This window comes from Cricetulus griseus, chromosome X (assembly GCF_003668045.3).
Source record: "Cricetulus griseus strain 17A/GY chromosome X, alternate assembly CriGri-PICRH-1.0, whole genome shotgun sequence".
NCBI lineage: Eukaryota > Metazoa > Chordata > Mammalia > Rodentia > Cricetidae > Cricetulus > Cricetulus griseus.
In genome coordinates, this window is record NC_048604.1 from 74855281 (window position 1) to 74870346 (window position 15066).

The 15066-nt window shown below is 41.1% G+C and overlaps 1 protein-coding gene across 2 annotated transcripts in view; it reads left to right on the plus strand.

Moving 5' to 3' along the window:
• Nucleotides 1-902: 902 nt before the first annotated feature.
• Nucleotides 903-15066, plus strand: part of Arhgef9 (Cdc42 guanine nucleotide exchange factor 9) — a 126126-nt gene continuing 111962 nt past the window's right edge. For both annotated transcript variants that reach the window (XM_027431902.2, XM_035450243.1), the window contains exon 1: nucleotides 903-1741. The gene's annotated coding sequence lies outside the window, so the exon portion shown is untranslated. The remainder of the gene's footprint in view (nucleotides 1742-15066) is intronic.

A 15066-nucleotide genomic window follows, 5' to 3' on the forward strand; every position in this document is an offset into this window, starting at 1 on the left:
TTTTCCTCTTGATGTAGATTCAAAGTTGTACACACTGAACAGAGTAATGATCACAAGCAGATTGAAAGTTTTTTCTTACGTTTATATATGAAAAATATTTAACCCATAGTTGGCTTTCCTTTTTCATACTCAGGAGGCTGTGGAAGAGCATGTTAACTGTAGTGTGAAGAAAATGTAATTAAGGAAGGACAGGGCAACTAGAGCAGAGAAAGCCAAATAGATTTGGATTGTGGGTAAGCTGGTGTCCCATTAATTGTGTCCACGGCTACTGATTTGTGAGATTTTATTGCTGATTGTGAGTGGCCTGTTACTTAGTTTAGGCAGTGGCCAAACATACATTTGCTTCCTATTGCCCTACGCTCCAGAGGGGCTGCCTTCCACCAACCTACCTATGTACCTACCTGCATTTCCTATTCCTTCGCCCTTCTTTCCATTCTTTATCCTGGCTTTTCCTCACCCACTTCCTTCTTCACGATAGCCTCTATTTCTTCTTCTTTTGTCCCATCCCATCTTTCCTTCTCTTTCTCCTTCTCGTGGACGCTTTCTCTGCCCTCCTCCTCCTTCTTTATCATGCCTCTCGCCTTTCATTTGATTCTGTTTGCTTCCTCCCCCTTTCTCAGTCTTTTTTACTCGTCCTTCAGTCTCTTACCCTCCCTTCCCCCACTAGTTCCTCACCCCTACGTAAAAACTGACTGTTGGTGGCTCCCGAGGAGAGAGCAGACTCTGTGAGATTTGGGTCCTCCGATTGGCCGTCATTGCTAGCACACCAGCTCAAGTCTCGCCTCCGGGCACTGAATGCGCAGCTGCAGCATCTGCTATTGGCTTGTTCTCCTGTCAGCGTCTCTGTCAGCAACTCACGCTGGCGCCCCCAGTCTCTGCGTGAATAAAAAGGCAACCTACCGGCTGAGGTGGGGGTGGGGAGAGGAGAGGGAGAGGGCCAGCTAGGAAAGGCTAGGAAGAGTGGCTGATACCCTGGAATCCCCCTAAGAGAGCTAGCAGACGAGGCATCTTTGGAAAGCTAATGAACTAGATAGAGTAGGGGAGACTGAGACTGACCGGTAGCCAGCTAGACAGACGGACGCATGCCCGGACAGACAGAAGGCTCTGGCGAACCTATCGGTTCTTTTTGCCTTTCTTTTTGAAAAGCAGGATTTTGATTTTTCAGTGGCGCTCAAGAGAGAATGCTGGACTCTGCTACCTTCAGCTTAAGCTAAGATTTCTCAGCTAGGAAAGAAAGATCAGCCCAGTCCCGCGAGGGGGAGGGAAGCAAAAGCCCCTGCCTCCAACCCCCTTCCCTCCCCCGGACCAAACTCGGGGGCCAAACCCAGACCTTCCCTAACCATCTGACTTCCTCCTTTCCTTTTTAGCATGGTGGCTGTATGGACAGTCTGACAGAACAGAGATTGACATCTCCCAATCTGCCGGCCCCCCACCTGGAACACTACAGTGTTCTGCATTGCACCATGACCCTGGATGTGCAAACTGTAGTTGTTTTTGCCGTGATTGTAGTTCTCCTGCTTGTCAATGTCATACTCATGTTTTTCTTGGGAACGCGCTGAATGGAGTCCAGCCACCTGAGCTGTTGCGAACTCTCACTTTGATTTCATCCCGAGAGCCTCCGAGGGGGAAAAAAAATCAAGAGAGACAGTCTGAGACAGGGAAAGAGAGGGAGAGAAAGAACAAGCTTTCTTACTCAGGGGGGAAAACGGTTTTGAGCTTCAACATGGCCTCGCTGTGATATGTATGACGTTGGTATATTATCTCTCCCTAAATCTTTTGTCATGTCTTGTGTTTTAAATATGCCTGTGAGTGTAGTTGTTTATTGCTTGAGTAAAATTGTTGATAAGAAATGTTTTCTATTTAACTGTGCATGCTTGTGTGCATTCTCTATGTGACGTTTGTAGAGCAAGCTGTGTCCTGTTAAAGTGGCTTCGCTGTTTGTGATGTTCTGTTAACTCGTTCTCTTAAAAACTACCTTTAAACTCTGTTTTGAAATTTTAATCAAAATTTCTCTCTTGCTATCATAATATTTGTGGGCTTGTTTGGGGCTGGGGTCGGAGGAAGGTGTTTGTGGAACAGCATGATGAATTTTTGGCAGTCTGTGGAAAGTCTTGCACTGGTTGTTTAGAGAGGAAGAAAAACCTATGCAAGAAACGGATGTATGGAAAATAGTCTCTAAATGAGGAGCACAAATTTGGGAAGTGACACACTGGGGTGCCTTGACTTGGCACTTGGTAACTGTGTCCTTTGAATTTCAGTTTTGCTGTTGAGGGTTTCCAATTTCTGTTTTGGAAAGCTGCCATCATTAAAACATTCGTTAAAGCAGTAGGTGTCATTTTCTTTGCAATCATGGAATAGAACAAAAAGTATTCCTTTATATTTTAAATTAGCAAGAGAGGATTTTGATGAGATGTTTTTGGGCTCCTTTCCCCAGATATTATACCCCATCATTTGAGTTTGAGGATTTTTTTTCTGTCTCACTCAGAAAACAAAATCCAGCATTTTTTACAGTTTGTGAATTGGGTATGCCTCCTTTGGGGCAGTATCATTTGCAGTGCTGTTTACAAACTACTTCAAATAGAAGTTGATAGTGCTGATGAGATTTATTTCCTTGTTGGTTGCTTAAGAACCGAGGTCTCTGAAACATTCATGTAACTGTAAGTATGTAATGTGTTAAATTAAAAGTTTGGACACAAAAAAGGACATGTAATGGGATGAGAACTTGGGAAATGTGAGCTAGACAGTGTTCCAATTTGAGATATGTCTATTATATAGCCATGGTGGTATATGCTGTTGTTACTATTATTATTATTTTTTGTATTTCTGTTTTTGCTGAGAGACCTCTTGGCAAAGCTTTTTTGCTTGTTTTTTTTTTTTTTGTTATTTTATCTTCTTCTTTGCTGGTGCAGGCAGATATTCTTCATTCCGTTGCTTACCTGACTTGAAACAGTGCCATTTCTGGCTCATACAGCAGTGAATCATGCCACATACACGCCCACACACATGCTTCTAGCTATACTCATGTGGGCGGCTGCTCATGTGTGATGTGCAAATCAGCTAGCATTATGCTGTCAATTTTCAGGTCTTGTTCAGTCTCTTTGGAAATGGCTATTGAGGGGGCCTTGAGATTGTCCTGATAGAACAAGAGAACATTATTTAATGGCATCAAGTTGAGGTTTTGAACCTTGAGGTGTGCACTAGTTGACGCAGTGTGGGTGAGAAGCTGAGCAACGTTTTTCCTCCTCCTTTGGTTCGGTGATAGAAGCATGATCTGGGAAGCTTGCTGGCAGTGATTTCATATTCATCATTTGGTCTCGTTGTTAGGGCCCCAAGAACCTCGTTGAAATAAGAAGTTAGTATGATTTCTTATTTTTTTTACCTGTTTGCTTCAGAGAAATATTTACAGTAAGCTTGTTGTTTTTGAGACTATGTTGGAGAGTGGAGAAAAGCCCAATCCTCGTGTAGCTGCAGATTTAAGTTTTCTCTATTCACTGGTTGTTTGAAAGTGAGCTTTTTTCTCTCTCTCCTCAGTGAGTTTGGGATTCCCTATAAGGTTGACAGTTGGAAATCTTTGGGCCAGGTGACTTCCAAGTTCTTGCATTATGTGATTTTGGGCACCCATAGGATTTGAAGTCAAAGGGAAATGAACTATTAACCAAAGGAACGGATATATATATATATATATATATATATATATATACATTCTTGTTTCTGATATCTGAAAAATACATTTTCCCCATAAGGGATGTTGTTGTGGTTTTAGCTACCTGGTCAAGAAATCCAACACTGAAATGCTTTTGACTTTTTTTAAAGGAAAAATGAGTTTTTATAGCTAGTTTTTGACCCAGGTTTATGACTAAGTAATGTCATAAAATGCCTGACAAACCCTTGACAGAAAGCTTTGGGGGGAGTGTATGTGGGTATGGGGGTGCCAGTATATTTGTGGGTGTATGTGCATATTCATCTGTGTGTGGTGTGGCTGGGGGAGTTGTAAATACTCCTGAGTGTGGATGGAGAGTGCTTGGTGCAGGAATCTGTGAAGATAGCATCAAGTTCCACAGCTCTAAAAAGCCTTCCCTAGGACTGGTGAATGCCACCTATGTTCATCCTCCTGCTATCACATGTAGCCTTTCAGGCTGGAATAGAGGGGTACTTTGAATGGGCACTACCATCAGTAATTTAAGCTATAAAGGCTCATACGTCACAAATTCAGGAGTGTACTAGTGAGATGGCAAGCCACCCCAGAGCAGCCTGAAGTGAGTTTAGGGAGTGGACAGCAGGGTGCCACTTTAATTGTGTGAATCCTAGAGTCTTCATATTTCTCCTTCAAATGTGTGAATGTATGCAACATGAGAAGGAAATGGAAAAAAAAGGAGACATTTTTCTGCCTTTTTCATAACTTTCCCTTTCCCCTTTTCCTTTCTCATCTGTCACTCTAAGTGCTTGAGATATAAGGAAGAGGATGGTCTTTTGGGCTCTGATTTGTTTAAACTTTTTTCTTATAAAGCCCTTTAGTTCCCTTCCTCACTCTCTTACCCTTTTACGTAGAGGACAAGCTTTTGCTCCTGGGAGGGTGCTAAATCTATCCTAAAGGATTTTAGCCCTCAGCTCCCCACCCAGGAGTTAAATAAAATGCCTTATACTGGTATCCTAGTAACTCATGAATCACCCTGCAACCACTGAGCTTCAGAACCCACTCTTTAAAGGCACAGGCACTGTGGTCTCTGTTCAACAGAAGCTGGAAGCCAGCAAAACGGGAAGAGATGCTCTTTAGGGAAGAACAAGATAAACATCAAAAATCTCCATAGTCTGAAAATGCCTAGAAAATATATTCACAGTACACATGGAGACTTTTTATTGGAAAATGGTTCATGAGTTCCCTCTCTTTAGTCACTACTCTCATTTTTAAGATTAACTGAAGCATTTCAGTGCCTGGGATTAGTGTAAGGAAATCTGCAGTTCTTGAAAGAAACATTTTACCCCAATTTTTGGCTTTAGGCAGTGAGACAGTGAAGTGACAGTTTGGTGGGAACAAACTGACCAGCATATTTCATTCATTAATCAGGTCTCACCTGTCAGGACCTGCAATATCTGCTTCTGTAATTTGCTGGAATTTTGTTTGTAGCTCAGGGAAGCTTGCCAACCCAGCTGTTGTGTGTGACAGCTGTGCGTGCATGTGTGTGTGTGTGTGTGTGTGTGTGTGTGTGTGTGTGTGTGTGTGTGTGTAAGCTTTACCACGAAGCTGAGGGATCCCAATAAACCTGTGGATGGGATGCCCCCCTGTGTGGTGAGGCCCAGATTTAGAGTAATTGACTGTGTACAGAAGACATGCTGGTAGTTGCAGTGATGCTGCTAAATATGCCCTCTTTAGCCTGTCTGCTACCATTACATCTGACCCCACAGTGTGCAATGTGAAAACTGAGCCTTTGTTCCCAGAATGCCTCTTTTAAAGCATCTAGGTACAGCTCTAGTAGCTTTTTTTGTAAGAATTAAATGAAGGAAGCAAATCTTAAGACTTTCTAGCCCTTATTTACAGCTTTGCAACTTCTCTAGGCTTTCCAAGAATCCTTTATTAAAGCTTAGTTCTTCCAGTATGTGCCCAGAGTGTCTCTTTCTGTCCCTATGGATCTAGCACTCAAGAATATTTAATTCATTATGCTTTGCCCTGGCACCAAAGTACAACGTGGAAAAACTAGAAAGGAGAAAGGCCTCCAGGAAAGAAGCTGTTAATGGCTATGTCAGTAACACTTTGTCAATGCATGGGCCTGTAAAGGTTGCAAAGTGATTTTACATCTTTTCTAATTTTACATCCTATTAGCCATTTGAAATAGATAAGGATGCTTGCTGTTCCCAGGTTTACAGCTGAGAAGAGTAAAGGTGAGAACTGTCTGTGGGTATGCCTTTCTATCGGTGAAGGAGGAGCATCAGACTGGATCTTTTACAGTTAATGTGAAACTGAAAGGGGTCAGGTGAAGAGGGAGGTGTGTATGAGTCATTCCTGAAGTCTCGTGGATTTGCATGCTTACATTTTAAATGCTTTTTAATACTTTAGTACTTTTGGGCAAAAAAGGTAGTCCATAAAATTTCTTGAACAATCATCAAACAGTGGTGTTTAGCCAGTCTTATGAAAATAAAATGTCACTTTTTATAATCTTCAAGGTAAAAACCAAAGTGAATTGCTGAAACCTAAGATACAAAATGTTTTGGAGCAACTAAGTTTTCATGCAATTGTCCTTTTGGAGGCACATACACTTTTCCGTATATGTTTTAAAATGTGTTAGTCACGATTGGGTAGCTTGTCTAGTATTCACCAGACCCTGGATTTGCTCCTAAGTACTTCACCAAAAAGTAGAAACTAAGAAGAACAACAAAAAAAGAGTTACCCCAAACCAACCATGCTGCTCAACCTGGCAGCCAACTAAGATCAAATATGCAGGGGTTCTGATCTAGTCTGAGAAATGGATGTTTGAATTTAAACCTCCTCAAGATAATTCAAATATGCAACATACACTTTGTGCCTAGTATAGTCCTCTTTTGAAATTGGTCTTGTAAGTCAGTTTAGTGTTTTTTTTGTTTCAAAACTTGTCATATTTTGTTTTGATTGGCTTATTCTTGTAACTTTGTGAGTTTTAATTTTTCTCATCCTGTGCAAGAAATTCAGTTTTTTTTCTAGCACTGTATCAGTTAAAATATTTTATTTTGTTTGTGTATTGTTTCAGCCTTTTGGAGGTTTGAAGTTTGTTCTTCATATCATACAGAAGATTGTGTTATTTGAAATTTGAAAAAGTATCACACAAGTTGATTCAAAGAATGTTCTGTATGATGAGGTTAATGCCACTCCTTTAACATCTTACTAGTGCCTCCCTTTGAAGTTGGAGTCTGTCAGGTTTTCTATGTATCTGGTCAACAAGTGCTGACTTCATATATCAGTGCCATTATCTGTCCTATCATTGTGTTGATGAGAATAACATCACATGAGATTTGTTTTGTGTGCTTTATGGGCACCAGGACACACCCCATTCAATACTATTATCTGTCAAACTAGTGGTCTCATTAGAAAAAGAATATGTTGCTTGGCATCTCACTCCTGGTAAATATTATTGCAGGCTCCACAGTGCCCTGTTTTCTTTCAGTGTCCACAAATGAAGTGTTTTCTAACTGGGTCCAGAATTTAGCTGAAGGTCAGTCCCAGAGTTGAAATTTTTCCTTTTGTCGACTGCAGAACATCATGGATATGGCTTTAAGACAGAATGTATTTTGTTTTTAGGGTTCTGTAAGTTGTCTGATTTCCTTGTTGCATTGCCAGTTTGTTTCCATTAACCCAGTGGTTCTTTGCCTTGCTTATGTTGGAATCATCTGGGGGAATTAAAGAGACTACCAGTTCCTAGACTCTCTCTTTTTGAGTGTGTCTCTGACATCAGTATTTTCTGATTTCACATGAGGATGGGAATATGTGGCTGGGGTTGAGAAAATAATATATAGGATGCAGTATAATAACTATTTTATAGCATTTACATTGTGTTAGATATTTAAATAGTCCAGAGTCAATTTAAAATTTTGGGAGGTAGAGCTTCATGTATAGCTCAATGTTACAGCTCAATGTATGTGAGGCCCTGGGTTCCATTCATAGTACTAGACCAAAAACAGTAAAATATAAAGAAGGACATTTATAGGGTATAATACTATATTTTATATAAGGTACTTGAACACCATCAGATTTTGGTACTTGAAGGGAGTCCAGGGACCAGTATACCAGAGATACCAAGGGACAACTGTAATCAGCATGATCATTTGATGGTTTGAATCTTGTAGGGACAAATTTCTGTATATTTGCTGTATTGATACATATTCTGCTAGATTCTTTAGTGACTATAAATAAATTGCTTTTATCTTCTGAAGTTTGTTTTCCTCATCTACGAAATAAGGATAGTTAGATGGTTTCAAAGATTCCTTTGATCTCAAATAATCAATGCTAACTTTCTGATTAATATTATTTAAATGCTGCAGGCAATATAACAGTTCATTTCTGCAAATTTAGAATCACAGGGTGGTTATGGAGGTCATAGATCTGCCTTAGTAATTATACTTGGATTAGGTTTTCTCTATAGCAGGTGAAACATAGATTGCATTCTTTGAACCAGCTACTGGCCATTAAGAAAGGAATCCCTTAGTGACTTCAGTAGTAGTCGTGTACCAGTTTGGGATTCAGTTTGTTAAAACAGACATGCCACATGCATAGTAGAGAATTCTTTTATGAATACAGAACCAGTCTCATAGGTATGGAGTAGCTGGAGGTAAGGGCTGGCTGCCTTGACAGCTTAGAGCCAATTTGTACATTCATTTGGTTAGTAATAGTGCCACGAGTAGAATGTAACTAAGACATTCAACAAAGTTCCCTAGTTAGTTCATTGGTTCCTTCCCCAAACCTAAGTTTCCTAAGTAGCTTAGGAAATAAGGCTCCTAAGGATTAAGCAAACTTTCTCAATGTTACACAAAGAGGAAGTGGTAGGTAGTGCCTGACCTAGAACTCTGTCGGTCCTCTGTCACTACATCTTGTAGTGCTTTTTGTGGTTAGGAGAAGTTACAACTTTGAGAATTGAAGGGGTCTTCTGACGTACTTCAGTAGTCATTAAGAGGCTTTGAAGAAAGGACCAAAGAGGGAGACAGGGCGATAAGAGTAGAAGTTGAGAGGAATATGTCTGAGTTTAGCTCTTCCCTGCCTTTGCCAGTCTTCTGTGGTAGTTGCTGGCCTACTTTGAACAATAGAGCTTCTAGAAATAATGTTGAGAGTTGGTAGGAGAGACGTGGTAGAGTTGTGTGTGCATGGTAGGACAGTATATAGAAGACAGACCTGGAGAAGAAAAAAAAAGTAGTAGAAAAAGCATTGACCCAAAGGTCAGGCCCTGACTCTTTACCCACCTTGCTGCCAGATATTGAGCAAGGTCTTTACCTCAGTTTCCATGTTGCTAAAATTGAGTGGTTTTAATAGAAGAATCATGTTTCTAAGGAAGGAAAAAAATCTGCATAAGGCAGGAAAATGTGGACTAGGTCTGGTTTTAAAGGGCCTTATGGCAGTAATAGAGAACATGTTAGAAAGGTTCAGGTTACCATTTTGTTAATGCATACCTTACTTAATAGGGGGATTGTGGAGAAGGATGAGTTTTCTCAGATTAGCCAAAATGACTGGGAGACAGAATACCCATAGCTGGGTGCATGGCAAAGGTTAGTCTCTTACTAGGATGGGTGCATGGCTAAGGTTGCTCTTTTACAAAGTGTCCAGGTTTATCTGAGAATTGCCTGTGATGAAGAGAAGAAAATAGCCGACAAGTCTGCAGTACATTGCTTCATTCCCTTTATACAAGGAAGAAAACTAAGGCACAGAAGGGAACAGATGTCCAAAGTTGCAGTGATGGGTCTGGACTCATGACTCCTCATATCAGTCAGGCTTTTGGTCATTGGGTAAACGATTATCCTTTTCCAGAATTTTGGACCTATACTTTCTGGAGATCTAAATGTTTTTTTTAGGTTTGATTGAAGTAAGAAAGCTGAACAGAGAAGAAGATTATTATGTAACCTCTCAGAGGGAGCTGGCCTTTGGGTGCTAGGCAGTGGGAAGAGGGTGGCAGGAACACAGAATCTCCTGTAAGCCACATTAGCTTCTTGAGGCAAAGAAGCTGTGGATGCAGCCCTATGCTGAGTAATCTCACCCTCAGGGCCCAGAGCAGACCAGTACTGTTCATCTCCAGCCAGCTCTTGGAATGGCTCTGGCAGCTGATTTCTCCGCCTGCCTGCCTTCATTAGAGGAGGAGAAGCCATGCACCTCCATGCCCAGCTGGCTGCAGACAGGATGTGCTAAGATCCCACCCCCACCCACTCTGAGTGGTGCCTAAAGGCAATAGTTACTTTTAGCTGAGCCTCCCACAGCCTCTCCTCCACCCACTTTCTTCCTGCCTCCTCTCTCAGTGAATGCTGCTGGTTGGCAAGACGGTTGAGTAGTGGGTGCCTTCATTTTGCGATAAAGGCACAGGAGGAGCCAGGTGTCTCCAGGAGTGCCTCTGATAAACTAGGCACGGTGGTGGAGCTGAGAACAAAGGCTTTGTGCTCAGGACAAAATGACAGTGGAGGGGTTTGCTAACAATTTTGGACCTTGCAATCAGCTGAGTGACATGCAAATCTAGACTAAAATGCATAGGAATACTTAACGTTTACTAAACCATGCATATACTTTAAGGAAAAGGAACTGGCACTAGTAGACACTTGATTCTTGACTTTTCCTGTTGGATGTTGGGTTATATTTTTAGTGGGTTTTATGCGTTGTGTCACCTGAATTTTCCTGTGACCTTGTCAAGGAGGTATGCTAGAGACTGACAAAAATGAGATGCAAAGACTCAATTGTTATGTAATTGCTTTCAGCTTGATCTAGACTCAAACTCTGGAAGTTACAGTGTCATCTAGTCATTCCAGACAACTTTATTGGCTACAAAAGGGACATCAGAGCTGTCTTAGGTCTAATCCTCTCATTGTGGAAGCTGAGGAACACGACACAGGGAGGGCAATAGCTTGCCTAGGGAAACACAATGCAGCTGTAGTAGGGCTAAGGTAGAGCATTTCCTGATAATGATGTGAGTTCCTGAAACCACAGGATGTGCTAACCACTCTGGTCTTTCCTTCTGGAGGTGACTTTAGATACCTATATATGTTATGGAAACGAGGGGTCTGTGACAATGGGCGGGGCAAGACAACCTGTCTGACTTGATTTTCTTGTCAATAAGTTGAGCCTCATTATCTCAGAGCTCTCTATGGCAGAGATCTGTGGGTGACTGACACAGTGGAGGAGTTTGATACTCAGTACTCCCTGAATGGAAATACAGAGGACTTGCTAATAGGAAGCCAGTCACTGAGTGCCCTTGAACAGATTCCATTGTCTTTGTAGCTAAATTCTCTCCACCATAGCGGAGGATTCTTATTACTGTTCTCCCTTAGAAAGAAAGAGGCCTTATGATCCATCCTGTTCCTTGGATTCTTGGTAGAAAGCTGAGATAATTTTTTACACAAGAAGCTTTCTTTTCTTTATTCCAAGCTCTGTTCTCCATGGAGCCACACACATGTTGCTATGAATAGCAAACCAGTTTTCACTCTCCCTATCTCCCGCAAAGCTAAAAGGGGAGTTTGGAAGACAGCCCAAATTAATTGTGTTATTATTTAGCACCTTTTCAAGTCCCTCAGGCCTGAACTACCTAAGGGCATTGCAATTAAAAATCAGTTCTCAGCCACCAGGTCTTTGGCTAAGATTTGTTCCAAATATTACTAGGTTTTCTTAATATGATTAGGAGTTGTTTTGAAATTGCAAGTTTTTGACCAATGACCTACATAGAATAAGTGGATATTCTCCATCTTTAACTCTGCCATTTCATTTGGAAATATCTCCCTCCCTGCTGTGGAGGCTGTTGAAAAAGAAAAACAGGTGAGAGAGCAGTGGAACCTGAGATGGGAGGATGGTGATTTCTTTAAAACTCAGGTAGACTCTACCTCCCCAAAGCCCCACAGTAATAATTAATGAATAAGAACCATTATAGTTCTGTATTGCTTTCATTGACTCAGATCAGTGGTGCTTTGAAAACAGTGGTGTGCTAGGCAGAGCTAACTATTCCTTGTCCTTGAATACTTTGGACAAGGAATTCATCCTAAAACTTCTTTGTGCCCTTTGCTTCTATCTAAGTCTTTTTCTTCTTAAATAAAAGCTAGTTAGCTAGGTGTGGTGGCCCAGCACCTGGCAGGCAAAGGCAGGCAGATCTCTAGAAGTTCGAGGCCAGCCTGGTCTACATAGTAAGTTCCAGGACAGCCAGGGCTACATAACACAGCGAAAGCTTGCCTCATACAACAACAACAACAACAACAACAACAACAACAACAACAACAACATAATAATAATAATAAAATAATAATAATAAGCTAGTCAAGACAGTGAGAAGAACTAAGTGGAGGATAGCACTGGATATCTCTAGCCTTGTTAACACTAAGGCACTAGCTAGTATTTCAGGTACATCTACTCCATAAATGATAAGTCTGTCTATATATATATTATCTAAGGATGTTTGAGAAACTTTTCCACATGTAGAAAAAATAATCCTAAATTTGGTAGCCCTTTGTGCCTTGATTAGTTGGAATGTTTTCTCTGAAGATTATCTACATCTGCTTTTAGAGAGTGGGCCTTGAGCTTAAAGGCTGACCATTAAGCCAGGTGTAGTGTGACTCATACCTGTAATTTCAGCACACAAGATGCTGAGTCAAGAGGATTGCCATGCCTTAAAGGCCAGCCTGGACTTATATAGTGAGTTTAAAGACAGCATGTCTATAGTGTGAAACCCTGTCTCACAAAACAAAACAAAATGGTGCCTCACCTCCTATAGTTATTCCAAAGGATCAGATACAATGATTGAGAAAAAGCATACATTGTTTTCCCTGGGCTTTAGTGAATAATGTCTTTGAGGCCTTGTTTATACTTGTATTCTTGTTCACTAAAGCCCCTGGAAAAATGGGTGTTGGATGTCTGATAAGTATAGGTTTCAGAAATGTGCCTTTTCTAGAAGGAGTTTAACTGGGATAAGATGCTTCAGATGCTAATTTACAGTTTCATATCTGCATTCTGATACATTGTGGTGAGGACAAACAAAATTAACCCATGGTACTTAAGGTGAGACATCACTAAATGAGTGAGAAAGAAGTCATACATTAAGCTCCCTCATAGTGCTGCTTAGGAAGTTGAGGCATAAACACAGGCAAGCAACTGCTTGAAGAATTCAAGTTGATATTTGACTAGTGCCTTTTACCTATTTGGTACTTGCTATTTGACTCACAGCTGTGAAACTCTTTAGATCAACTACTGGGAATAAAATTTGAACCCATATTCCTTGTCTAGCTTTTGTGCCGATTGACTCAGGTAACTTGAAGAAAAGCTGTTAAATTGTTGGGAAGTAAAATTGGCTTAGCTTTCTTGTTTATCAGTGCCTTTATCCATACCAATGAATACATGGTCACTCAAGTCACTTGAGATACACATAGCACATGCAGGCACACATGTGGAACACATTTGGGATACATACAATTTGTGAGTACTTTCACATTCGCATAATCAAACCACAAATATCCACTGAAGAATGGGACATCCTAACACTCAAACATTCTCAGCAAAAGCAAGATATATACAGGATCACATGTGGTATAACTGTATATATTTTTATGTTTAAACATGGATGGATACATATAACGCATACTATATAACTATATACACATGGAACACACCCAGATACATACCTCGGTATGCTTAAACACCCCTGGTCCCTGAACACTCACTTAAATTCCTGAAAGACAGAATGGTAATGACATACTTGGAAAAACAATACTCCAAAATGACAACATCAGATATTCTTGAATACATCTACAGGACGTACTCACATTTGCCAGACACACCTGTGCAAAATGTATCCTAGCCCTGGGGACAACCTGGAGGTGTACCTTTCTTCTAAATTCAGGTCATATCTGGTGGACCTCTTATCAGCTTTCTCTGGCCTTCTTTTCTTTATCTTTGCTACCGGGCATAAGAGGGCAGGAAGTTAAGTAATAAAATTGATGTTAAAAATGGCATGTCATAGCAGGCTCCAGAAGGAAAACAAAACTAGATCTGAGACCTCAGATGGAAATAAACAGGTAGATATAGAAAGAAGAATGGAAAAAGAAAATTGTCACTGATCAATGCAGAAATCTGAAGCCTTCTCCTTCATCCCTGTCTGCTTACAAAACATCACAGGGGGATGCAATTGTAAAGCAGTACCCTGGAAAACAACCTATAATTAAAGTTCATTTTTCTTGGGGCTGAAATACTACCTTGGATCAGAACAAGTATATCAGTTGTGGATGGGAGGTTTGAGGGTGAGCAATAAGATGCATAAAGGCAGACCCCATTAGTCAGTGACCCAACTTCTCTCATTAGGGTCGGGCTAACAGACCAGCCACAGCCTTAATGGTCACAACTCAGACCCTAAGTACAGAGGCTTAGGCTGTTTGTCCCCACTAAAGAGGGCCTGCTATTTTTAGAAGTCCTCAAGCTAGAAACCAGGCCATGGTGTCCAGAGGAAGATTTTTTGGCTTTTGGTACTACAGGCTGGAACTGGAAGCAGGTGACCCTAACCTGGATAAAGGGTGAGAAGCAGTGTAGTAGGTAACCAATGTGTGCCGCCTTAAGAAACTGCTCTTAGCAGCAACTTCATAACCTTTGCTGTGTTACCATTGACTATGAAAGCCTTGAGACTTTTATCAGCTTTGGACTCAACCTCAAGAAACAGGAGTTCCAGTTGGTACTCTCCTTCTTAGGCTGAGCCTCAGTTTGTTTCTACTTTCTTGTCTGGGTCTCATTCAGTCTACTTGTAAAAAGCACTGCAATTACCTTCAGATGATGTCAAGGCGCTAAGATCTGAAATGTTTTGTAGATGTACTTGATCTCCTCCCTAAAATCTGCAACCCCTATATCCCTGAGCTGGTTCGAGTGGGCACATAAAGAAGAGTCCAAAAAGGAGACCATGGGAAGCCAGGCAGCATACCTTCATAGGGTCAGGTTGGTTATAGTCATGCTGGTTTTCCTTCCACTCACACAGCTTTCTGATGCCAAGTCAGACTGGTAGGAGAGACACCAGCTTTGCAACATTTATATGATCAAATAGCCAAGGTTCCTCAGGAGGTCAGTGTAGTGACTGAAGAGAGCCATCAAGGACTCAATTTTCTCCTAAAACTGAGAAAAGCAATCCTAGACAGCCTATACTTTCCTTCTGCTGGACGAAGCACACTAGGGTGTTAAGTTTGGCTCCAGGAGAGAAAATTTTTCTAAGTGTTCATACTTATGGCCATTTATGTCGTTTTCTCTACTTTGTTGAGGGGGCAAATCAGGAAGCAGGATATATAGTTTAGGTTCCCTCCCAGTCCCAGACATTGTGGACAAAATTTAACCGAGCTTCAATTTTCTATTCTATAAAATAGGCTTAACTGTAACATCTCATGGGATTTGGGTTAGAA